The sequence below is a fragment of the Sapajus apella genome, unplaced genomic scaffold (assembly GCF_009761245.1).
Source record: "Sapajus apella isolate SASKATOON/1434 unplaced genomic scaffold, GSC_monkey_1.0 scaffold22, whole genome shotgun sequence".
Classification (NCBI taxonomy): domain Eukaryota; kingdom Metazoa; phylum Chordata; class Mammalia; order Primates; family Cebidae; genus Sapajus; species Sapajus apella.
The window spans coordinates 24,674,987-24,702,219 of record NW_022436962.1 but is presented as its reverse complement, the minus strand read 5'-3'; the positions used below and the strand labels follow the sequence as shown (position 1 = coordinate 24,702,219).

The following is a 27,233-nucleotide window of genomic DNA, read 5'->3' as shown; positions in this document are numbered from 1 at the left end:
AAGGAGTGGAACTCCCTTTCTCCCCTCCTTCTCCTTCTCTATCACTGTCACCATGAAAAAAAAATGTACAGGAGCTCCATTTCTCCCTTTCCTCAACTTCTCTCTTTTCTTTTCTCCCTCCACATTGGTCCTTGCTCTGGAGTCCAGCAGTCGGGCTGCCTCTCTGCAGGGGCAGTTTCTTCACGGCTCTGCATGGTCTCTGACGGTCTATTCATGGGCCTTGTTATGGGTTGAGTTGAGGCCTCCCCAGCTCCTTATGGCTAGAGAGGCCTTGCAATCATGGTGGAAGGCAAGAAGGAGCAAATCACAGCTTATGTGGATGGTGACAGACAAAGAAAGAGCGCTTGTGCAGGGAACTCCTCTTTATAAACCATCAGATCTCATAAGACTTATTCACTGTCACAAGAATAGCACATCCTGCCCCATGAATCAATTATGTCCCACTGAGTTCCTCCCATAACACGTGGGAATTCAAGATGAGATGTGGGTGGGGACACAGCCAAACCGTTATCATGCGGCATGCTAATAAATCCTTTCTATGAGCTCACGGTTATTAAATGAACAAATCCATGGATTAAGAACAGAAGTGTTAATGAATTTTAAAAGTCTGCTAATTTATTGAACATTAACAAGTCCGTGGATTTTCTTGAACATACGCTTACCTTGCCTTCTGATTACAGACAGCTGACACCATACCATGTTGTTACAAAAGCAAGATTGTGGAAGAGATTATAGGTGCTGGGGTTGACTGGTGATAATTTAGTTAGGGGCTCTTAATAGGACTTAAAATATCCACCTGCCATTTTATGTACATTGTAATATGCTGGAGTATATTCAAAGAAGCTTTAAATTGATGGCTATTTTTCTGAAAGGTGCAGCAATTGCAACTTATTTTCTTCCTTCTTAGCAAGATTCTGATATCCAGGTCTGCAGATGCTGCAGGATTTTGCTTAACACATTAAGTATTGATTCTTCTGCGCATAGTTGGGGATAAGGGGGCAGTTTGTGGAAGAACTCACTTTGGAAGAGAAACAGGCCTTTGTGGCAGCAAAGGGAATATTAGGACAGTAGGTATATGTGCACACGTGTGTGTACGTTCATGTGTTGCGGTGTGTATATGTGTTGTTTCCACATTAGGAAAATGACAGTAAAGTTACACTCTGGGGATAGGCAACCTTTTGAGGAAGGTAACTATGCTCCAGCCTCAGGACTGAGCCTTTTGTGGAGCCAGTAAAGCCTGTCCTTGGGCTTTGTCGCTCTTTCATATTCTTTATGCCTGTATTCTGTGAAGATACTTTATTATCCTTTCTTCTCTCTGCCTCCAACCTTTTCTTCTGTACCCCAACTGTATTGGAGAGCCAAAGGACCTTAGGTTTAGCTTTCTCTCTTCTCCAAAATTTGCTCACTCTGAGTGTGAATTTTGAGCCAGCCAATGTGCTTCCTTTCCCAGGAGTAATGGTTGTTGAAACATTGTCTCTGATGGTCAACTCATGGCTCCTGTTATGGGTTGAATTGTGTCATCTCAAAATTTATGTTGTAGTCCTAACCTGTAAATAACTTAGAATGTGACCTTATTTGGAAACAAAGCCATTGCAGATATAATTAGTTAGAATAAGGTCATACTGGGATAGAGTGGATTCCTAATCCAGTATGACTTTTGCTCTTATGAAAGGGAAAATTTTAGAAGAACAGCATTATGTTAATATCAAGGTAGAGATCGGCATGATGCAACTAAAATCCAAGGAATGGCAAAGATTGCAGGCAGACCACCAGAAGCTGGCAGAGAGGCATGGAACAGACTCTGCCTCATAACCTTAGACAAAACCCGTCCTGCTAACACCTTGATCTTAGAGTTTTAACCTCTAGAGCTGTGAGACAATTAAGCTCTGCTGTTCTAGGCTGCCCAGTTTGTGGTGCTTTAATATGGTAGCTCTATTAAATAAATACAAGTGCTATTTTCTCTTAAAACCATCTCAGGCAGCAGTGAGGTGGTGGGAGAGTTATCCAGAGAGGAGGGGCAGAGTCCGCATTTGAGAGCAGGCTAGGTAGGCTTAGCGTCTGCCTTGATGCAATTTGGAGGCAGGATCCAGCCTGGAGTTTGCTATAGTTCAGCTCCATCTTGGCTAACACCATTTTGCTCTTTTCCTTAAACCAACTGGAAATTCTTCACCTGTCTTTGCCTGTCCCTGAGTGACAGGATGTCCAATGTCCAGAGGATCATCAAATAGTCATTGCTTTTAGCACTATGCAATGTTATTTCCTGCATGACCTCTTGAAAGGGCACAGATGGAAGGGTGTCTTGTGGATTCCTGGTCTGCAACAGGCAATTTATATTCACAACGTATTTTTTAAAAGGACATACTTTGTGGGTCCCACTGCAAAGTAAAAATGTGGGGCTGGATGGGATGACAAAGTCAATCTCCCCTTCCTACATGCTGGCTGTTCTATTCTATCCCATGCCTGGATGTGCTTGGTACCTAGACTGAGGCGGATGACACATCCTCCAGCACTGGGCACCCACCAAACATGCAGGAGGTGCTGTCAGCCTGATGCAGGATGGATGCTGTCTTGTCCTGTCCCAAGCTGCCACAGGGTGAGCATCTAACCCTGATCCTCTCATTCCTTGGGGTAAGAATGACAGTAGAATGCAGGCCTCTTCCTGTCAATGCAACTTGGTCTCCACCCCAGGTAGACAGTGGTAGTAGTTGTTGGACAGGGCCAGGAATAAGGAGGTCAGACTGGGCCAGGACACTACAGGTTGGGGAGTGGACTGCTGAGAGCCTGTCCCAGAAAGCAGGCAGGTAGGGAGGTGGTGGGACGTAGGAGAGTATGTGAGTCAAAGTTCCAAGCGTGCAGCTCCATGGCCTCATCAGACTTCATTTATTAACCACAAATTCAAAGACAAAATTATTAAGAATTTCAAGATGGTAACTGCAGCGCATTGAATGTCAACAGCGTGACCCTTCTGAGGGTAGGGCCCTGTGTGGCTGGCCCCATGTGACAGGTCACTGGCCCATGAAACTGGTCCTATTATAGAGGCAACAGTGTAGAATTACTTAGAAACAAAAGTAAACATTATGACGCCGAGTGTATCGTCATAGGGGCCATAGCTTGAGGATAATTCTGTGGACGGAAAGAACAACGAGGGTATTCATGGGTGAGCCCTGTCCTTGAAGGTGGTATCAAGCCTAGATTCATAGAAGGCTTTGTCTTGGAGGACTAGGAAGATCATCATACAGTTCCCTCCTTGAACACGTGAAAAGATGAAAACTTGCAAAGAGGCTCAAGGTCACACAGCTAGTTATAGTTAGGTCTAGGGTAAGAAACAATGTTATTTTGCTCTAAAATTGATGTAAGAAGGGCCTAGGAAAACTTTAAAGGATGATGAATATGTTTGTTATCTTGATTACAGAGATTGTTCATGGGTGTTTACATTTATTAAAACTTATCAAATTGTATAATTAAAATATTTGCAGTTTATTCTTTGCCAATTATACCTCAGTGGAGCTGCTTGAATATATTGAAGAATCAAATAAAAAACTTGATTTAAGAATAAGACAGTAAGGCTGGGAAAGTTCTTTTCCTGACTTCTAACAGGCAGTTATGCTTCAGAATAATTTGGTCTATGATCTTTCTTCAGAGAATATATGACAAAAATGAGTCATCAGGGAGGCAGGTTAGAGCACTCTAAAGAAAAACAATAGATGCTATGAAGATGAAAAAGAAAATGTTTAGATTTCCAGCGTTAGGATGAAGTTCAAGACCCTTTTATGCTTCTTCATGGATTGTGAACCCTGGGACTGGCTAGGGAGATCCCTGGGCTCTTTGCCCCTCAGTCAGTTTTCTCACCGGGAGGCAGCAAGGGCGTTTCTCTCTGAATTCCTCTCATTCATGCTAGGAGTGTTTTCTTTGCTTGAACTGGGATGGGCAGCTCACCAGGAGGTGACCACTTAAGGAAGAGGAAGGCACTTGTAGTTCTTCAGAGACAGCTTGTGACAGTTGGAACAGAAGGCTGGACTGCAGTCCTCCGCATGCTGAGTTTGCATTTAAAGGAGGGAGGGAGCTCTCTTAATTTGTGATGAGTTTTCCTGGTTGCCTTGAAATTGAACTGAGTGCTCCCCAGTGTCGTCATTTTTGTTTCACGGGGTGAACTGCTCTTAGGGAGCCCTGCTCTGAGATGGGGGATGTGTGAGCCCCGAGTGTTCTCTGTGGGACTCAGTTCCTGCTACCTCCCCTTCAGACCCACTTGGCTGGCAGGTGGACCACTGGGAAAGCACCCCTTCTTGCTGGGAAGGGTGGAGTGGGGGTGGGGAGAAGACAACCAGAGGAGGACCCAGAGCAGTGAGGGCTGTCATTGCTGCTTAGGGTCTGGGTGACCTGGGTACGTTCTGAGGATGCAGGAAGGCCCATGGAAGGAGCAGGCCATGCAGAAACTGTCTGAATGTTTTATGCCTCCTGTGATTAGGTCAGGCTTTTATATCTTAGTTTTTTTTTTTTTTTCCTGAAAACACTGTGTACACAAGACACACACACACACACACACACACTCTCACTCTCACTCTCTCTCTCTCTCTCTCTCTCTCTCTCCCCCCCCCCCCCCAACTTTGGCTGTAAGTGGAAGGGACCTACTTCTTTTTCAGTGCTGCTTTTATTTTCATGGTTAATTATTTATTCATAAATCTTGCCTCAGAGATTTTATTTTGGCTCCCAAGCGATAAAAGCTCAAGGTCACAGGGGAAGTGCTTTCAAATGCTAAGTGATCCTCCTCCAACCTAATGTTGTAAAATTTTTATTTCAGGAGTAGTGTCGCTCACAGGAGGGGTAATGACTTAATTTTAGCTCCCAGATGAAATATTGACTTTGCTGCTGATGAAGGGATGGAAGACAGCACAGATCAGCGTAATGAGGGCCATGGCAGAGCTGCCGTCACCCTGACTTGGCTACCCCTTCAGTGTGGGATGACCTTTATAAAATAATGATGTGGGGGAAAGGAGGGAAAGTTTCAAGGATTCTGTGCTGCTGCTGATTTCTGCTTCCACTGGCAACAAACAAAAAAAAAATCCATTGAGGGAAGGCCTGATTTTTCTTGTGCCGTTTGAAAGCTATGCATACATATGTCCAAGGGGAAGTTTGCTTTCACATCCATTGCTAACAGTGGCCTTAAAAAATGCGACATTTTTAACTCATTGTACCACTGTGGACAATGGTCACCCAAAAGGGGTGAAAATCATTCATATGAGATAAAGGGTTAATAGCTGAGTTCAGTCCTCTCTAAAAATTAATTTTAGGATGTTGACTTCTTAAGGTTTAAATGTTATTATTTTTGAATACCTACACGTGAAATAACATTCCGAAAGCATCCAAAAGTGAGTTCTTTTCCTCCGGTGCTGTCTTCCTATCCTTCAGTCCCTATCTCCAGAGGCAGCCACCTAAGAATTTTGTTGGTACTCTTCCAGAAATATGCTACATTTATAACACTTAACATTTATATGAACCTTTAGAAATCAACAATAGCATACCAGCAATTTTTCTTGAAGTTATTTCATATCAGTACAAGTAGGAAGAAGCCCCAGCCTTCTGTGGCAGAATTGGGTCTGGAACTGAGTCGTCGTCAATTTCTCTTCTACTCCCTTCCCTCAGCCCCCAATTATTTTCCTTTGCTCCCCAAATACCAAAAGGCAGGAAAGGCATTCTCAATGTAAGTTTTGTATTACTTAGGGTATTAGCCAGGCTGCTGTAACAAATCAACCCTGAGATATAATGGCTTAACTGAGATAGAAGTTTCTCTCTTCCTTGTATCACCGTGCAGAAGGAGGTGGTCCGGGGTGCCAGGGTGTCAGTGGAGTCCTCCAAGTAGCGTGTCCACCTCAGAGTCCAAGGCAGATGATCAATTCTTGTCATTTCCCCAGCAAGAGGGTATTGGATACAATGAGTTGTAAATTTCTCTTCACAGAATCAGTATGTCATCATGTTCATTTATTTGTCCTTCATTTTAAAGTTTAATTTCCCTGTAGTTCCACTAAACAACCTTCTCCACTGGTTCTAATCAGTAGTTCACATCTGTTCCCCCAGTCCCCGGCTGTGTCCTGGTTCATCCCAGTCACTTGCTCCAGTCACCTTCTTTGACCTAGGTCACTCCTGGCTACCTGCTCTGACCCACCTATAACCATCCTTCCCACCAAACCACCCACCCTGCCACTCCAGCTCGGACCCCTGCTCTCTTTAAAATAGCTAGTTGAGATTAGCATAGCTTGTGTGGTCTAACCCTAGCCAATAGGGGAACAACACAGCAGTAGGGGTGACCCCCATCAGGGATAAGTACCCTTTTTCCTCACTTGTCCAAATGTGCGGCTGCCATTGCACCATCCATGAGCCACACCCTTTTATAGAAGTAAACTGCCTTGCTGAGAGGATTTATCTTCCAGTGCCATTTCTTTTGTGGCATCAAAATTTTACTTATAACAAGAGAAATAGAAAGGGTCAGGGAAGTACTTACACATTTCTTTTCAAGGGTACGACCCATAGGTGGGGCACATCACTTCTCATATTCTGTTGTTCAGAGTTCATGCGCGTGGCCACATGGCTGCCAGCTGAAACTTGGTGAGTTCTATTATCAAAGCAGGGAGGACGGATACTGTGTGGTCCCAGCTGGGGACAGGATGGTGTTTTGTTCTGTATCTTGGCCCCAGGACTAGGGCTGATCCCCACTAGAAAAGGGAACACTGGAAAAAGCTGAAATGGTCTTTTTAAAATTTATTTTTTAATTTTAATTTTATTTTTAAAAAATTTATTATACTTTAAGTTCTGGGGTACATGTGCAGATTGTGCAGGTTCGTTACATAGGCATACATGTGCCATGGTGGTGGTTTGCTGCATCCATCGCCCTGTCATCTATATTAGGTATTTTTCCTAATGTTATCCCTCCCCAGTCCCCCCACTCCCTGCTATTCCTCCCCTAGGCCCCCACCCCCCATACCCCAGTATGTGATGTTCTCCTCCCTGTGTCCATGTGTTCTCACTGTTCAATACCCACTTACTAGTGAGAACATGTGGTGCTTGGTTTTCTGTTCTTGTGTCAATTGCTGAGAATGATGGTTTCCAGTTTTATCCATGTCCCTTCAAAGGACATGAATTCATCCTTTTTTATGGCTGCATAGTATTTCATGGTATATATGTGCCACATTTTCTTTAACCAGTCTATCATTGATGGACGTTTGGGTTGGTTCCAAGTCTTTGCTATTGTGAATAGTGCTGCAATAAACATATGTGTGCATGTGTCTTTATAATAGAATGATTTATATTCCTGTGGGTATATACCCAGTAATGGGATTGCTAAACGGTCTTTCTTTCTTGAGAAGAAACCCTATGCAACGTCAGGTCCAGGTGACATAGTTCAATGCAGACAAGTGGAAAAGGAGCAGCTCTCCATCATCGGTCCCTGGAACACATGGGTATTTACCAATGGAAAAAGAAATTTACATTCTAGCAAGGAGAGACAGACAATAAACAATTCATTATATTAGGTAGCATGTTTGATAAGTGCTGTATAGATAAACCATGAGGAAGAACAATAGAGAATTATGGGGTGGGATTGTTGTGGTTTTGAAAGAACAGCTTGGGAAGGCCTCTCTGAGAAAGTGACTTTATGGAAAGGTCTGAAGGATATGAGAGTGTGAGCTAAGCAGACACCTGCAGGAAGTGCATATTTGGGCAAAGGGAAGAGCAAATGCAAAGGCCTCAGAATGTGTTTGAGTTAGAGAAGAGCAAGAAAACAGTGTGGCTGGGGCAGAGTGAGTGACAGAGGGGAGATGTGGAGGTGATGATGAGAGGGGAGGAAGCCTGTAGCATGAGGCCTTGGAGGCCTTGTAAGGATTTTGACTTTTATGTGGAGTGAGATGAGAAGGCAGTGAAGGATTTTGCAAAGAGGAGACATGATTTGATTTACTTTAAACTGTCTTTCTGGTCTATGTTAAAATTGACCCTAGGCAGGCAAAGGATATTTAATTATTTAGGGGAGGGATGATTTGGTTTAGGAGATGTATTAAGAAGATTACATTCAGGATGTATTTTGAAGGTGGAGTCTACAATATGATGAAGGATTAGATGTGAAGGGTCAGAGAAAAAGAGAGATCAAGGCTTGACTCTAGGGTTCCTGGCTTGAATAACTGAAGCAGTGGAGCTGCCATTTCCTGAGATGCAGAAGGCACAATGGGGAGTGGATTTTGGAGGACGATTAGAAGGAGCTCAGGTTTTCGACATGTTAGGCTTCGAATGGGCATTTGACATCCAAGTGATGTAATCTGAAACCCTGGTTTATCTGTGCCTTTAGTCAGATACATTTCTTGAATTTTCTATGTTTATAAGCCAATGTAATGTCTTAGGTTGTAATCCATGAAAAGGCAAGAGCTAAGACTGTAATCTTCTCGTATAGCTCCTCCTAAGTTTCTCTCTCTCTCTCTCTCTCTCTCTCTCTGTGTGTTTGAGAGAGAAAAAGAGTGTTTTGAGGAAAACCATTAATAAATTATTTTTGATGATAATTCAATTTAGAAGACATTTATTGAGTGAGTAAGACCGTGACTGCCTTCAGGAGCAAAGGAGACAGATACATTAACAAATAGTTATAATGCAATGTGACATGAACCATCATAGGAGTATGGGAATATAGATCTGAAGAAAATTAAACCTGTTGGTTTCAACCAAGATATGGCTTAGTTTCCTGTCGTGGTCTCATTCCCCTGGTGAATTTGATGGATATGCCAGGAATCTTAACCAGATGTGTGGATGATGCAGCAATTGTGTTGAGTGTACTGGCTGGACGCGACCCCAAGGATTCTACCGCATTACAAGATCCTGCTAAACCATTGATACTTCCCAGTGTGACAGATGTGAACAAACTATGTATAAGAATTCCAAAGGAATATCTTGTACCAGAATTATCAAGTGAAGTACAATCTCTTTGGTCCAAAGCTGCTGACCTCTTTGAGTCTGCGAGGGCCAAAGTAATTGAAGCATCTCTTCCTCACACCAGTTATTCAGTTGTCTGCTACCATGTATTGTACACATTGAAAGTGGCATCAAATATGGCAAGATTTGATAGGCTGCAATATGGTCACAGATGTGACACTGATGTGTCCACTGAAGCTAGGTATGCTGCAACTAGACAAGAAGGGTTCAATGATGTGGTGAGAGGAAGAAGTCTCTCAGGAAAGTTTTTCTTGTTAAAAGAAAACTATGAAAATTATTTCATCAAAACACACAGGGTGAGAAGCCTCATTGCTAATGATTTTGTGAATGCTTTTAACTCTGGAGTAGATGTCTTGCTAACTCCCACCACCTTGAGTGAGGCAGTACCATACTTGGAGTTCATCAAAGAAAACAGCAGAACGAGAAGAGCCCGGGATGATAGTTTTACACAGGCTGCAAACATAGCAGAATTGCCAGCAGTGAGTATCCCTGTTGCACTCTCAAACCAAGGGTTGCCAATAGAACTGCACTTTGTTGGATATGCATTTCGTGACCAGTAGCTTCTTACGGTAGCAAGAGAATTTGAAAAACAAGTACAGTTTTCTGTTACTAAACTTCAAGAACTCGTGGGTGATTGTTCATCAGTCCTTGAAAATGAAAAGCTAGCCTCTGTCTCTCTCAAACAGTAGAGATAAATATATCATGCAAATTAAAATGACTTCTAGAGATTCAAAAAAGAAATTATTGTTTGCATTTTTAACTTGGTGATGGTTATCCTCTTGGACATGGAACCATAAAGATGTGAAATTTACTGAAGGGTTAATTTAGTCTGCAAAGCATAGGCATTAATTCACAGCTAAGATAATAGAGAAATTTGTCAAGGACAGAATATGATAAAGCCTGTAAGAAGTAAAGTCAGACTGTCTATTGACTTTGGACTTTATTATCTCTTTTTTGTTTTCTCCCCCTTTTAATAACATTTAAAATGTAATTAAAATGATGTGAGAGTGTTTCTAGGCATGTATTTGGATCTTGACTTGGGTCCAGCTTAGTAGTCCAACTTTTCAGTGTCATTAATAAAATATTAGGGCTGGAAGTAATCCCTCTTTTTTTTTTTTTTCCCTATGCCTATCACCCTCATTGGATGTCTCCTAGCACCTACAGTCTACAAAATTGTTTTCCAAAGTGTATCCATGGGTGCTAGTTCTATGGAATGCTAATAGTTATCTGGCAAAAACGGGCTTGGGCCAGTCAAGTAAGTTTCCTTCCTCAGGACCTGTGGAGTCTGTTGCATATTAATGTACACAGAAAATGTCCAAGATGGGGCCAGGGGTAGAGAGTGAAATATGGTGTGCACAAGATTCAGAGCTTCCCCAAATGATTTATATTTGTTAACAAATGATATGTAGTCTTGGACTTTTCTCTGCTTTATGTTTGTGTCTCAGTGAAATTTTGTGTTCTATAACAGTGCTTAAATGGTGGTGTTTTTTGTTTATTTGCTTTAAGTAAAAAAATAGTTTAAATTTTTGAAGCAAAGTAAAAATCATAGCTTGCCATACTTTTAAGAACAGCTTTATTGAGGTGTAGTTGGTCTAACTTAAATGTACATATTTAAAGCATAAAATTTGATAGGTTTTGATGTATGTATATAATTGGGAACTCATCACAATCAAGATAATGAACATCTCTGTCATTCCCAAAGTTTTCTTGCATCTCTTCCCTTCTTCCTGCCTTCTTTTCCCTGTCCTCTCTCTATCCTCAGGCTGATGTGCTTTCTGTCACTATAGATTAGTTTCTGTTTTCTAGGATTTTATGTAAATGGAATCAGTGTATATACTTTTTCTTTTTTTGATATGACGTCTTTCACATAGCATAAATATTTTGAGATTTATCCATGTTGCATTTTCAGTAGAAAATTCTTTTTCGCTGTTGAATACTGTTCCATTGTATGGTTATATCACAGTTTGTTTATCCATTAATCTGATGATAGATATTCGGTTTTCTTCCAGTTTTTTGCTACTACAAATGAAGCTGCTATGAACATTTGGGTACAGGTCTTTATATGGACATATTCTTTCATTTCTCTTGGAACTACCCCTACGCATGATCATAATAGGTATATGTTCATATGTTTAAGAAACTGCCAAACTGTTTTTAAAAGTAGTTCTGCCATTTTACATTCCTGCCAGCAGTATAGAGTTCTACTTCTTTCACATCTTTGCCAGTACTTGGCATGAAGTTTTAATTTGCATGTTCTTGATGTCTGATGATGTTGAACCTCATTTGATGTGCTTATTTGCTCTATCTTCTCTAGTGAAATGTCTGTTCAAATATTTTGCCTGCGTAAAACATACTAGGTTTTGATTATTGAGTTTTGAGGGTTCTTTGTGTATTCTACATACAAATTCTTTATCAGATACATGATTCGCTATTTTTTCTTCCAGTTTTTGGCTTGTATTTTAATCTTTTAGCAGTGACTTTTGAGAACAGACATTTTAAACTTAAAGTTCAATTTCTCATTTTTTTTTTCTTTATGGATCTTTCGTTAGTATCATATCTAAGGGTTATCTTTGACAAATCCAAGGTCACAAGGATTTTCTTTTATGTTTTCTTCTAGAAGTTATGTAATTTTAGGCTTTACATTTATGATACATTTTGAGTTAATTTTTGTATATTATGCAAAGTTTAGCATAAACCAAAGGTGGTTTTTTTTGCACATGAATATCCAATTTTTTCAGCACCACTTGATAATAAGACTATAATTTGTCCACTGAATTGCCTTTGCACCTTTGTAAAAAAAAAAAATCAGTGGTCCATATAAATGTGGGTCTATTTTTGGGTTCTCTCTTCTGCTCCACTGATCTGTTTGTCTGTCTATAAGACAATATGACATTGTCTTGGTAACTGTACCTTGAGGGTCGGCAAACTTTTTTCTTAATGGGTCAGATGGTAAATATTTTGGGCTTTGTGAGGTACATATGTCCGCTGTAGTGTTTTTTTTTTTTTTTTTTTTTTAACAACCATTTAAAAATATAAAACCCATTCTTAGCTTGAGGACTGTAAAAAACAGGTCATGGGCTGAATTTGGTCTACAGGTCTTAATTTGCTAACTCCTGCTATAGTGTTATAATACATTTTGAAAGTGGGTTGTGTTAGTCTTCCAACTATGTTCTTTATTTTCAAAGTTGTTTTTGCTGTTCTAGGTCCTTCACATTTCCATATGAATTTTAGAATCAGTTTTTTCAATTTCTACAAAAAAGGAATTTGGAGATTTTCACTGGTCTTTGCTTTTAGGGTTGTGTTGATTCTCTAGGTCAATTTTGGGAGAAATTACATTTTAACAATGTTAAGTCTTATGGCTAATGAGCATGATATCTCTCTCCATTTATCTAGGTCTTTGTTAATTTCTCTCAGTAATTAACACTGAACAGGTCTTGTGTACCTTTTGTCATACCTAACCTCAGGTATTTAATATATTTTTAAGGCACTATAAATAGTAGTGTTTGAAAATTTTAATTTCCATTTTTTGCTGCTTGTATAGTGAAATAAAACAGTTTTATGTCTTGATTTTATAAAATGAAAGTTTACTAAACTCACTAATTCTGATACCTTTTAAACATATTTCATAAGATTTTCTACATAGACATTTTTGTCATCTGCAAATAAAAATATTTTTAATTGTCCCTTCCCATTCTGGATAATTTTTATTTTATTTTTCCTGACTTTTGGCACTGACCATAACTTCCAGGACAATGCTAGGTAGAAGTGATGAGAGAAAACATATTCGTCTTTTTCCTAATCTGAGGTGATAATTAGTTTGCTAGGGCTGCTATAACAAAATATTGCAGACTGGGAGGCTTAAACAACAGAAATGTATTTTCTCACAGTTCTGGCATCTAGGAGTCCATGATCAAGGTGCTGGTAAGTTTGTTCTCTTCTGAAGTCTCTCTCGATGACTTGCAGACGGCCGCCTTTTCACATGATCTTTTTCTGTGTCTGTCTCTGTCCTATTCTCTTATGAGAGCACCAGTCATACTGGATTATGGCTTGGCCATGTGTTCTCATTTACCTTAATTATATCTTTAAAGGTCATATCTCCAAATACCCATGGTATATCTTGAGATACCATGGGTTAGGATTTGAACAGATGAATCTGGAGGATGGGCTGCAATTCAGCCCATAACATGGGGAAAGCATTCAGTCTTTCATCATTACGTATGATGTTAGCTGTAGGTTTTTCGTAGCACTGTTTCATGTTGTGGAAGTTCCCATCTATTCTTAGTTTGCTGAGAGTATTTATCAGGAATTAATGGAATTAATATTGAAATTTGTCAAATGCCTTTATACATCTGTTGAGCTAGTATGATTTTTCTTAATTTGTTTATGCTATGCTGTTAGAATGTTAGCCAACTTTGCATTACTAGGATAAATTCTAACTGGTCATAATGTATTAACTTTTAAAGCATATTGTTGAATTCCATTTTCAGAGATGTGCTATCTAATGAGATAATAAAACCATCAAAATATAAGTGACACTTATACACAAAACATAAAAAGGTCAAAATCAAAAGAATTCTTTGAACAAGAGTGTGCTGAATTAAAACCATGGCAGAAGTAGATGTTGAAAATTGTATGCATAAAAATAGAACTTTATATTGATAACGCTAAAAATCATATATAATTGCCTAAGTTGTTTGAAAGGTGTTTGCTGGGAAATATAGGATAAATACATAGCAAAGTAGCTTAAGCGACTTTGACAGGTAGATGTATTGTATTTCGACACAATAGCTTGATGTAATTTTGAACTGGATAATGATATAAAACCAACTCAAAGAACAAATAAAACTAGCAAAGTGTTTTTCATTGTAATTTGACTTATGCACTGATATCACTAACTTGCAATTCTTTTTATACATGTGCAATTTGAACATGATGGTGGTTTGAAAAATTATTTTTTTTAGCTTCACTGTTGACAATTATGATTAGCTCTGAACTGTCTAAATCTGTGAAGGATTACAAAGTTAACCAGTATGTTTTAGAATTTTAGTTTTGTGTAGAAGCATGCTCTGATGTCACACTTTCAGTGAAAAACAATTTTCTGAAGTAGTTAACCTAGATCAAGGACCTTGGGTCAGAAGAAAAATCAATGTATTGTTTTTTTTTTTTAATTGCAAAGTCATGCTATGAAAAAAGCCTAAATAATGTTCCAAGTGATACAGTAAAAATTGTAAATTAAAGTCAGTGGAGTGCATTACATTCTAGATTATTCTCTTTACTATGTGATAACTTGAAAGATGAATTACAGATGACTTTCATTGTACATTAAGGCACAATTACAGAACAGAAAAGTTGAGCATGCTTGATTTATAGAATAAGCTCTTAATACTTCTGCAAGGTAAGAAAAGTATTAGGTCTCATCTTCTTAAAGAGGTAAATTGGACATCTGGACTGCTCATTTGTCTGATGTCTTTGGTATTATAATGATCCTAATGCTTCCATAAAAGGAAGGAGTACAGCATAATTACCAGTGGCAGTTAAGATCAAAGGACAAGAACAAAATTGGAAACTTAGAAGAACAGAGATTTAAAGATTATTATGACATGTTCCATAATATAATAATTTTCATGTAAGTTACAATCCTGATTATTTCAGAAATATAAAATGTTATCACCAAACCCTTGATTAATTTTGACAGAATTTTTGCATTTTATTTTCTATTAAAAAGATTCTTACGTAGGCAATTTATTGATCTGAAATCCATTCCTTTAATTGAGAGATAATTTAAATTTCATTTTGACTTTATAGGCAAAAGTTGTTGAAGTGATTACTGATGAATTCAAAATGAATATCAAAAATAAAATATTGCTTTATTTTGAATAAAGATCTGACATAAATATCCTAAGCTGGCTAAAATTTCTTTTAAAATCACTTTTAATCTTCCTGTCAGCATGTATCTGTAAGACTGGTTTCTTTCTCTACTATCAGTGTTATGAAACACAGAAATAATTTAGGTATACATTATCATAAGTGAGAAGCAATGTGATCAATCCAAACTTGATCAAATACATTAACCAGCACAAAGCATGCCAATTTGTCATGTTAAGAACTTTAATACTGATAAATATGATGCTCCTTCAAAGTGTGCACTTCAGTGTTTAGTATGTGAACTCACACTTTGACGCTCTTTGTTTAGTTACAATTACAGAATGACAAAAGTTATGAATGTATATAGTGATTGATTACTGCCATATAGACACACTTTCAATTTAAGAGGTATATATTTTTTGCTATTCTTTTTTTTCTAGGTTATGTTTATTTATTGAAATGTAATTTTATGTCTGCTGAATATCATAAATTTGGAGGTGGTATTTATCCTGCTTTTTCTGATTCATTTTTCTAGCAACTTCATTTTTAAAGATAAATTTTTTTTTAGAATAGTTTTAGATTTCCAGAAAAATTGCAAAGGCAGTGTGAGTTCCCATAGACCCTACACCATTTCCCTTATTTTTAACAGCAGTGTGGTACATTTGTCACAATTAGTGAGCCAATATTGATACCTGTTATTAAGTAAGTCCACAGTTCATTCAGGTTTCCTAAAATTTCACCTGATCTTTTTCTGTTCTAGGATTGCATCTAGGGTACTGTGTGACATTTAATTACTGTGTCTCCTTAGGCTCCTGTTGGCTGTGATAGGACTTTGCTTGTTTTTGTTTACTTTGACAGTTTTGGGGAGTACTGGTTGGGTAGTTTGTAGAATGTCCCTCAATTGAGATTTTTCTGATGTTTTTTGACATGTTCAGACGAGTTACAGTAATCCATTTGTTAAATCATATTGTATAAATGCACAGATGTGTGGTAGATTGGCTATTTAAAACACATAAACTGGTTCTTCTCTATAGACGGTTGATGAAGCACTGCTCTTGTGAAACTAGGGTCACACAGATTTCAGGCTGTTAATGAATGCCCTGGGGAAAGGTGAATCCAGAGCTCCTCTGGATTCCGGGGCTTCTAGGAGAAGGACTTTTGCTCTGAGATTTTCCTGGAACATCTTTTAGTCTCTGTGTCTTTCTCATTGATCTTCAGATTCCAGGGGAGGAACTCTGATGAACTCAGGTTGGAAAAAGGCAATTAGAAAATATATGGTGATTTTGGGGGTGGGTTTGCACATGTGGGGCTTTACGTGGATCTCAGACTTAAGGAATTGATGTGTCTGACCTCACTCATTCCCACCTCCGTCGCACCACCCCAGCAGGTCCACTTGACAGCAATATTTTCACTTAAGCATACCCTGAGCATGACACTGTGGTCTAAGAAGAATGTGTGTTCGAAGTCCTGAGCTAAGGTATCCAGCAGTGGCCAACCTGGAGATTCAGTCCTTATCTATGAAGGACATCTGAACCTCCAGCCCCTCACTTAGAATGCAGGTCATACAGAGGTTTGAGGCCCTTTGTTTTTGTTTGAATGGAGGTTGCTAGGTAAATTTTGCTGAGTAAAAATGCTACATAAATTGTGTACGTTTTACAAATAGTAGTGGTTCTCCTGTTCAGCCCACTGCCACTGGACCATCCTTGCATGTAAGTTCTCCCTAATAAACCCTATGTCTCCTTTGTTGTCTCTGAATCTCTCTCTCAGTTTTTTTTTTGTTTTTTTTTTGCCCTCTTGAACATGGTACCATCTCTACTGGAGTCAATAGGGGTTTGGCATGCCACTCAACTGTCCATTTTTATTTTCTACATATTCTTTGTTAATTCCAAAGCCCTGACTTCTCCTTTTTCTTTCAGAGTTGGAATTCTTTTACTTTCCAAAGGGGGATGATGAGATACCACTTACTAGCTCATCAAATAGGCCAGGTTTGTGAAGATATCCTAATTTTAGAACAGTTTTAGATTTCCAGAAAAATTGCAAAGATAGTGTGAGTTCCCAGATACCCTATATCCTTTCCCTTATTTTAACAGCAGTATGGTACATATTGGATATTAGGTACATACAGGAAATTAGAATATTTCCCTGACCCCTTCATGGGCAGGAATTGGGGTGCATTGGCACCAGCAGTGTTGGATTCTACTCACTTGCTGCTCTGCCCCTCATGAGAAGGGGAGCCCAGGTACTGGAGCCAGGGTGACCGCTTTTGGGTGCCAGCAAGAGCGAACCCTGTACTGGCCCTGTTGTAGCATCTAGGGGAGGGTGCCTACAACCCCTTAAGCCCCAGAGGAAGTGTTACAGTGCCCTTTTAACTTTGCCATCTGCACATGGCTTAAGTGTTAACAGCTCAGTGGAGGATCAGTGTGACAGCCTTTTGCACCCGCACTCATGGCACTTGAGTTCTGGTCTGGCGTCCAGGAGGTATGAGGTAGCATGAACAAATGGAAGGTGGCAAATGTGGGGGATTTTGTTGCTGATGAAAGTGGCTCTCAGTGGGAAGGGGAGCTCAAGAGGGGATAAAGCAGGAAAGTAATCTTCCTCCCCCAGTCTGGCCATCCCTGGCTGGACTTCTCTCTGAAGTTACGCCATCAAGCTGTCCCTGTGAAGTCAAGCTGCTTCTCTCCAATGTCCAACTGTAGTCTCTGACATCCAGCTGCTTCTGCTGTCTCTGCTAGCTGAGCCTAAGAGTTGTATGGGTACAGGATTGGGGGGTAGGATGGGCCATGGGTGGTTTTGGAAAAGGCGACATTTGATCAGGAAAACAGGGATGTAAGTTTTCACTTTGGGTGGCAGTGTTAGGCTTTTGAGCATAAGGGTGGGGCCGTTGCCAAGGACCTGCCCTTTTCTGCCCAAATTTCCCTGCCTTCTGTCCCTATCGCTGGGATGAGGAATCCAAGGTAGGAAACTTATCTCTATTCTCTGGTTTTAGTCAGTAGAATTCATTTCTTGATAGAAAATGTGTGTAGCTCCAGTTCTACCTCTTTTCTCTTAAATATATTTTTTGATGTTCACTTTTTGCACGCTAGTTAAAGAACCAGACATTGCAAACACGATACATTGATTTTTTCTATGATAATGTTTGTGGGTAATACATATGGAATTACTAACTAATAAAGTTATGGTTTGGTTTGTCCATCTCCTTTTCCATTTGGGCCTCTGCCACAGCCTCCTAACTGGCCTCCCCGCTTCCAGTCCTTGACTCTTAAAAATGCAGCCTGCCCAGGAAGTCCATGGATTCCAAGAGGCACAGCTTACTTTATGAATGTCTTGCTTGAAACCCAGCTCTTTTGGTTGCCTAGAGCATGGGGGTGTCAGAACCAGCATCATCTGCATCACCTGAGAACTTCTTAGAAATACAAATTCTCAGGCCTTATCCCAGGCCTAGGAGGTTAGATACTCTGGGGGCGTGGGGGGGCAACAACATATGCTTAAAAAACTTTTTAGGTAATTCTAAGTCAGGCTGAAGTTTGAGAACCTCTACCCAAAAGGATAAAAAACAAGCGGTTGCTTTGGAGAAGCTCTGCTGTGGCCTGGTCCTCACCACCTTTTCCAGCTTCTTCTCCCCCATTTCCTGCCTTCCATTTTATACTATAGTAACTTGTCTGCAGTTGCCTGCATAAATCATTCTCTATCTCATTTTCACTTGTTTACTCAGTTAGACTGTCTGGTGCAAAATCTCCCTGCCCCTCACCTGGTCAATTCATGCTGGTACTTGAATACTTGGCTCCAGGTCATTTCTCTGGGAAGCATTCTTCCTGCCTCCCTGCACCTCCTTAGGAGCTCTCCCAGGACCCTGTGCCCATCTCTGTAATTAAGATAAACTCATCGCATTATATTTATTTGCTTATGTCTATTTCTGTTACTACATTGTGAGCTCCTTTTGTCAGAGACTCTGCTTCTTTCATTTTTAATTCATAGCACTTAGCCATGTTTGCTTTTCAGGTAGTCAGTTATTTGACAATCACTGAATGATTTATGAATGAGTGAAATAATAAATGAATAAATACTTGCCAATGTTTCTGTCAAATCTATGGTTCTACTCCTGCATTTTCTATAGTTAAGTAAAAATTCCCTTTCATTCACTAGACGTGGCAAGCCCACGTCTGTCTATCCCCCTTTTCAGGTTATCAAATGCAAGACAGATTCTTCCTGTCCTATTACTACCACATTATGCCTTTTAAGCCTCCCACACTCTGTCTAAGGGCCAATCTTAGCTCTCTCCCAGTCAGTGACATTGTCATATTATAAATTTGGCAGCAGCAGAGATATCTGATTGATTTCTGTCACTTACCAGCACACTCATTCATCTGAGTTTGCTGAGGTGTCATCATGAAGCTAGTATAGACTGAATCGGAGGAAGTGCTTTTTAAAAATTCTCCTCAATGCTCCCTTAGGGCTTCTCTATGCTGCCAGAGTAGAATAATATATTTAAAAGAAGAAAGAAAAACAGCTAATTACTGTTTACTCATATTCCTATTTCTTATTTTACTTAGGAGCCCCGTGTCTTGCTTGCATTAAAGACATGCATATTCAGATAAATTTGAAAATGAGACATTAAGTAGTCCTGCATAAAATAACACAAGTAGAAAACAAGACTGGTTCTAAAGTCATTTCTGTTCCCCTCCTCCTGCATCCACGCATCACCTGAATAATAGAGACGTACACATTTGCTGTTGCATCTGCTGCAGGGCCTGCACGCACAGCAGCTCAGCCTGTGGAGGTTGTTGGGCCCTGCTGATGCTGATCCAGTCACACGCTTCTGCCCACTTTCCTTTTGTCATTACAGATTACAGTTAGAAATATGCCTTCTGGCCATGCGTTTGGATAGACAGTAAAAAATAAATAGTAATGATGACAATTAATTTACTCTTTTAGGCCATTTGTATTTTTCAGCAGCCTTTCCCTTTTATTCTCACCTTTGTGGAAAGATCATTATTTTGGATTTATTGATAAAGTTATGAAATTAAAAAATTCAGCTTAAAGTAATTCAAACAAAATTGTTGGAACTTTACATTCTTAATACATTTTATGTTTTAGTTTAAAGAAAAAATTGACCATGTTCACATTTTTTTTTTTTTTTTTGAGATACAGTATTGCTCTTTTGCCTAGGAGTGCAGTGGCATGATCAGGCTCACTGTAACCTAGATCCCCCCACCTCAGCCTGCTGAGTAGCTGGGAGTACAGGTGTGCATCACCAAGCCTGGCTAATTTTTGTATTTTTTGGAGAGACTGGATTTCACCATGTTGCCCAGGCTGGTCTCAAACTGTCAAGCTCAAGCCATCCTCCAACCTGGGCCTCCCAAAGTGCTGAGATTACAGGTGTGCACCACTACACCCAGTGGGAACTTTAAATTTTCCTGAGCCTTGAGGGGAAGGTGGCTATACCATCTCAGTCATGTGGCTTGCAGCTGCAACTTCTGCTTTTTTCTTTTCTTTTTTCTCTAAATAATTAAGACCAAACAGTGCCAGAGCTAAGACACCCACTGAGATCACTACCCCTTCTCAGGGAGCTATAGAGTAAACTGCCTTGGAATGTAGCAATTTTAACCAATTATATTGCTGTGGCATATGCACTGATCTTGCATGGAAAATGTTGTAATCCTGCTGATATTTCTATTTAAGTGAAACCTTCTCCACTTTGGAATGCTGACCCCATTTGTTTGATTTTGGTGTCTTGGGTGGCCACCCTTATGCTTTACAGTTAAATAAACTATGTTTAATTATATTTTCTGAATTTCATGATTTAAGACTGACAAAGCTGTGGCAGGAAATATGAAATCTCCCAAGGTTACTTAGCAGGTCACCCTCAGACTGGAAGTAGAACACTTTTTTCTAGTTCTCATTTAGTTACTGGATAAGAAGGAGCCAAGATGGAAGGAGCCAGATGGCAAATTGTTGAACAGGGTTTGCAGAACCTTTGTGCCATGTGTTAGTAGGTGTACCAGGTGCACCCACATGGTCAGGAAGGGTCAAAGCAGAACTTGAGTCAGACTGTCCAGGTTTGAATTTTAGGCCTTCCACTTGCTAATTGTGCATAATGAACAAGTTACTTAAACTCTCTGAAACTTAGTTTCCTCCTTTGTAGTTGGAGAAAATTGTAATAACTATTTCATGTGGTTGTTTTGAGGCTTAGATGAATTAATATATAAAGAGCTTAAAGTATGTCTTAAAGTGATAAGAATTACTCAATAAATGTTAACTCCTATTATTATTCCACTCCAAATTCCTCTGTGAAGACCTCTCTCATTACAGCAATGAATCTATGTTGCTCTCTTCTGTGAACCATGGTTATAAAGAACTTTTTAAAATGACACAACTTAGCCATCAGAATATACTTGCTAATACTGTAATAATCATTAAAGCTATGTTTGTTTCCCTAATTATGTTGCAAACTCTGGAGGCTGACTTTATGCTGTGCATATATTCTGAATCAATGCCAAGCCCTTAATTAATATTTGAGTGAATTACTTTTGGATAAAATGGCTTAAATTCTACTATTTTCTTTTTTTCCAAAATTGTTTTTAAAACATCTGGTGAGGTATGGTAGCTCAAGCCTGTAATCTGAGAGCTTTGGGAAACCAAGGTGGGAGGATTGCTTGAGGTCTGGAGTTCAATACCAGCCTGAGAAACCTAGCAAGACCCCATCTTGACCAAAAAAAAAAAAAAAAAAAAGAAAAAAAAAAAAAGTCAGCCAGGCATGGTGGTGCATGCCTGTAGTCCTTGCTACTTGTGAGGCTGAGGTGGGAAGATCACTTGAGCCCGGGATTGTGAGCTGCAGTAGATGATCATGCCACTGCACTCCAGACTAGGCAACAGAGTGGGACTCTGTTCTTAACAAAAACAAACATAAAATCTGTCTGGCGTATTTGATTTTAATATGCTTTTAGGCAAATTACCTTATTTACATTTTTTGATACTGTGCAGGTGAAAACAATTTACGCATTTCACCGATGACAAATATGAGCAGTTGAGCATCTACGTGGTGGATACATTATTAAGTAAATTGGCCAGAATTTGAACCCAGGTCTTCTGGCTCCAAAATTATGTTTCTTTCTTTAATTTCTTTCTTTCTTTCTTTCTTTTTTTTTTTTAAACTGTACTTGAAGTGTCTGGTTAAGTCAGACTGGACCAAACATCTGATAGTCATTTGCTTTACAAATTTCTTTTTTTGTTTCCTCATTTGGAGATCTCTGTTTAGGGAATGAAAGCAGCTTCATTCAGAAGGGGCTAGAAACCAGGATTCCAATTAGAGGGTGATATAAATAGGATTGGAACACATAGTCCATGCCCTCTCAGACCTCTGGGTCAAGGCTGGACTGCCCAGCAGGACTGGTGGCAAGTATTTTCTCTTTCTGGCCGTACCTACAGGTCAGTTGAGATTTTAGTAGCATAGCCAAGCAAGGAATAATTTTTTTAGTGACCTGAAAATATAAAAACCTGAGAAAACAAAATTTTATGACAATTTCAAAATACTTATTAGAGAGGAGGAATATTTCCTAATTACTTGGGGAAAATCCTTCTGAATTGCAGATATTTACTGTGCAGATACTGCATTAAAGTAAAATAAACATCCAGTCTTAGTTTTCTATGCCTAAAAAAGATAGACACCAGTCTTCCTTCCTGTCTTCATATTTGGAATATCCTGGAGTGACAATTAGAGAGAGGCCCTCCTTGCCATGATCTTATAGTTTGATTCAGCAGCATGGGGCTCTCCAGGCTAAAGTTCTTTTCAGAGAGTTTATTTTCTTCACTGTAGTCAAAAACTCAACAGCGGGAGATGGCAGGTATTCAAAGAGAGATTAATAAATGGATTATTTTCAAATGAGAAGCAATGTATATAAAAGCCACAGGGGACTGTGTAGTGCCCCAGAGGAAGTAACAGAGGGTGGAGGGTGTGTTTGGGGGCCTGGAAGGATGAAAAGAGGAGTGGTTACTGGAACTCAGAGATATAATTAGGTAGCAAGAGCAACCTGATCAGAGCAGGATGCTTCCATATTGAGAATCAGCCTGGACTCTGCAGGGAGGGAGGCCAGGGGTACACTGACCCGTCTCTGTCTTCCTCCCTCCCATTTCATGGTAGTGTTCCACATTGGCTGGACCAACTGGGAGCCAAAGGCCATTTGATGCTATCCGTACAGGTCAGCCTCCAGGGCAAAAGGCAGGGGGGAAGGGATAAACAGAGATGGGGGGGGGTGAGGACAAATGAAAGACAGGAGGCCGAACATCAGTGAGTCTTTATCAGGAATGAACTTTTTTCTGGTTTAAAATTTTTCTTTTTTTAATGCAGCACAAGGCTTTGAGCAGTCAACAATTTCATATTCTGTTTGGATGTGTTTCCTGGGTATGCAGTGGGATTCTCAACTTGCAGTTCATTCTGGGATAATGTCTCTTTCTTAGAGTTGGAGGAAGAAAAGAGTGTGCAAAGGACTAAAATTTCTGTCCCTAAGGTGTTTGTGTCTAAGACGTCCTGGGGTGAGGTGAGGGGGGGCGGGGTCATAAACCTGGAAGAATAGAAAAGAAAGTGATGCCTCTCTTGCGGTCAGATGAAGGGCTTCATTGCTTTCTTCCCTTTGGAAGTATACACGTTGTCTAAAGCACCTATCCTGCCCAGCCTGGCTTTTCTAAATTCCCTATCCTCGTCTCTTTGATTTCTGACCTGTGTTTCCCACCCATGTTGACTCCTGGAACACAAGCTTAGCATGAGCTGCTTGAGCTTCTTGACAAGCTCCTAGAAGCTGCAACTCTCTCGTTGTGTGCTACTCTGGTCATTGTCTGCAAGGTATTTATGCTCTCTTGTTCCTACCATACAGACAAAATGGTTGTTGTCTCCTTCTCTGAGGTGTGGATGGAAAGAGCATGTTCGCAGCACTAGGGGAGAGAGCTGTGGAATAGGGTGCTTTGGTTCTGGTTACCTGTGGTAGTTAAGGGTGACTAACAGACTTTCCAACAAAATGTCGTTGGAACTTGAGGCTCCTCGTTTGTTACCTCTTTTAAAAGCGTTCAGATTAATTCACTGTTATGGCCTTTTGGGCTTGGAGTTTTTTTTTTTTTTTTTTTGTGGGAACATTTTAAATTATAGATTAATTTTTAAAAGTTGATATATAATTAGTCAAATTTCCTATTTGTCTTTGCGTATATTTTTATTAGCCAAATTTATTCAAGGGATTTATCTGTTTCTTTTTTTTGCATAAAGTTGTTTGTAATATCTTTTTAAATAAATTTTTCCTAATTAATATTTGCTTTTAAATTACTTTTCTTTTTCTGGCTCACCTGTTTTTTTTAATAGTTTTCATTCATTTTATTTTTGTAATTGATGTAGATATTTTGAGCTACAAATTTCCTCTGATCCCTACTTTAATGCATTCCACAGACTGAGATGTAATGTTTTTATCATCATGTTTCAGGAATTCTATAATTACAGCTTGTATTTCCTTTTCTTTTTTTGTTTTTGTTCTTTTTTTTTGTTGTTGTTGTTTTTAAAGGGGGTCTCACTGTCACCAGGCTGGAGTGCAGTGGTGTGATCTCAGCTCACTGCAACCTCTGCCTCCTGGGTTCAAGCGATTCTCCTGCCTCAGCCTTCTAAGTAGCTGGGATTATAGGTGCCTGCCTGGCTCATTTTTGTATTTTAGTAGAGACAATGTTTCACCATGTTGGCCAGGCTGGTCTCAAACCTGACCTCAAGTGATCCTCCCACGTCAGCCTCCCAAAGTGCTGAGATTACAGGTGTGAGCCACCATCCTCGGCTGTATTTCCCTTTTGCCCAAGAGCTAGAAAGTCTTTAAATTTCTAAGTTCAAGGACTGTTTTTTTTTCATCTTTCTTTGTTTCCATTCGTTACTTTTTTTGCATTGTGATCGAAGAGTTCTATTGTATGGAACCTACTGGTGTTTTTTTGAACTGAAGTATATGATCAATTTTCATTCAATGTGCACTTGAGAAAACGGTATATTCTCTATTACTGGGATGTAGTGTTTGATACATGCCTAAAAGACCCACCTTATGTTGTTTAGCTAGTTTACAACTTTACTTTTTTGGTCTACTTCACCCGTGTTGTTTGAGAATGATATGTTAAAGCGTTCTAATATTCGTATGTTTCTACTTATTTCTCCTTGCATTTTATAAAAGTGGTTGCTAGGCTATTTGGTGTCTAGATATTCATAACTCTTATATTTTTAATGTAGTGTAAACAAAAAATAAAATTTTAAGCCCCCCAACCATCTGAATAGATGTCTCCCCTTGGCCAAGGGCATTTCAAAGTTAACCTGAAAAACTAGTTGAGGCCATGGTGAAAAGTGGGGGGCAGTCAGACATACCTCATTACCATTAACATCAACACAGCCCTTAAGACTGATAGAATAGACTCTTTAAGTCTGTTAAGAAATATTTACAACCTGTTCTCTCTGAAGCCTGCTATATGGAGGCTTCCTCTGCATAATAAAACCTTGGTCTCCATAACCCCTTATCATAACCGAGACTTTCCTTTTTATTGATTCCAGATTTTTAACTGCCAATTGGAAAATCTTTAAATCTACCTATGACCTGGAAGGCCCTGCTTCGAGTTGTCCTGTCTTTCCAACCAAACCAATGTACATCTTAACGTGTATTGATTGATGTCTTATGTCACCCTAAAATGTGTAAAACCAAGCCGTACCCCAGCAACCTGTGTACATATTAGGACTTCCTGAGGCTGTGTCAAGGGTGCATCTTTGACCTTGGCAAAATAAGCTAAATTGGTTGAGAGTTGTCTCAGATAATTTTTCGTTCACAGTAGAATGTGGCTTTTAATAGTATAGATGTTCTTCTTTGTCTCACTGAATGCTTTTTGGCTTGATGTCTATTTGGTAACAGCACTGTGACCTCTGCTTTCTTTTACTTGGTACATTTTTGCTATCCCTTTACTCTTAATCTCTTTGAATTATTCATTTTAAGTGTATCTCTTATATATAGCATAGAGCTGGGTTTTGCTTTATATACCAATTTTTAAATCATTTTTATTAATAGATAATTTAAGCATATTCACAGTTTTTGATATGATTATAATGTTTAGTCTCAATTCCGCCCTATTATTTTATTTTATTTTATTTTTGAGATAGAGTCTTGCTCTGTTGCCCAGGCTGGAGTGCAGTGGCACCATCTCAGCTCACTGCAACCTCTGCCTCCCTGGTTCAAGTGATTCTCCTGCTTCTCAGCCTCTTGAGTAGCTAGGATTACAGGGGCATGCCACCATGCCTGGCTAATGTTTGTATCTTTTAGAGATGGGGTTTCACCCTGTTGGCCAGGCTGTCTCGAACTCCTGACCTCAGGTGATCTACCCACCTCAGGCTCCCAAAGTGCTGGGACTGCAGGCATGAGCCACCATGCCTGGCCCACCCTACTATTTTACATTGAGATTACCATGTGCACTATCCTAAATTTACTAGCTTTTCCCCCCTCTCTATTTGGTATACCCTCTTTGGCTTTTAAAATTTTATTTTGGTAGTTAAGAAAATTTATATTTTTATTCTAAGTAGTTACCTTTGTATTAATACATTTTATTTATGTTCAATCCCTTTTATTTTTACTTACGTTTTACCGCCTGTCAGTTGTAAGTGGTGCCCTTTGATTCTCATCTATTATATGTACACAATAGGTTATGATTTGGTTCTATTTTCCATTTTGTCCCTATTTTTTGTTTTGGTCTGTTTTTATAAAGTCTTCATTTTTTTTGAGACAGGGTCTCACTCTGTTGGCTTGGCTGGAGGACAATGGCACAATCATGGCTCACTGCAGGCTTGACTACCCCACACTCAGGTGATCTTCCTACCTGTCTCTCATGTAGGTGAGACTACAGGCACATACCACCTGCCTGGCTAATTTATCCTCGTAGAGAGGGGATTTCATCATGTTGCCAAGGCGGGCCTCAAACTCCTGAGCTCAAGCAACCTGCCACCTTAGCCCCACGAAGGGCTGGGATTACACATATGAGCCACCACGCCTGGCCTGCTTTGTCCCTTTTGCTCCCACTTTTCAGTTGCACTCTTTCGACTTGTCAGAATATGTGATATTTATGTATGATGACTTAGCCCATAACCCACTCTTGTTTTGTTCTTCTACAATTGACGATAAAAAATGCCCCCTGCCAGTCCTTTTGAAAGGTTTGCCTGTAATTTTGGTTAGATGAAGCCTATGCTCTACTAAATGTCTTAGAAAGGGCACATGTGTATAGTATTTCCTTCATTCTGGTACATTCAAAACTGCATTTCTATGGCCTTGAAACTTGAAAAACAGCTGGATTGGGTATAATAATGTCTTTCATTTACATTTTTTCTTGAAGTTTTCTAACAATGCTGTTCCACTATTGTTTTGCTT

General features: G+C 39.5%; 1 pseudogene; it reads left to right on the top strand.

The window, feature by feature from the left end:
- The first annotated feature begins 8,515 nt into the window (after positions 1–8,515).
- On the top strand, positions 8,516–10,018 carry LOC116558974 (annotated as a pseudogene).
- The last annotated feature ends 17,215 nt before the right edge of the window (positions 10,019–27,233 follow it).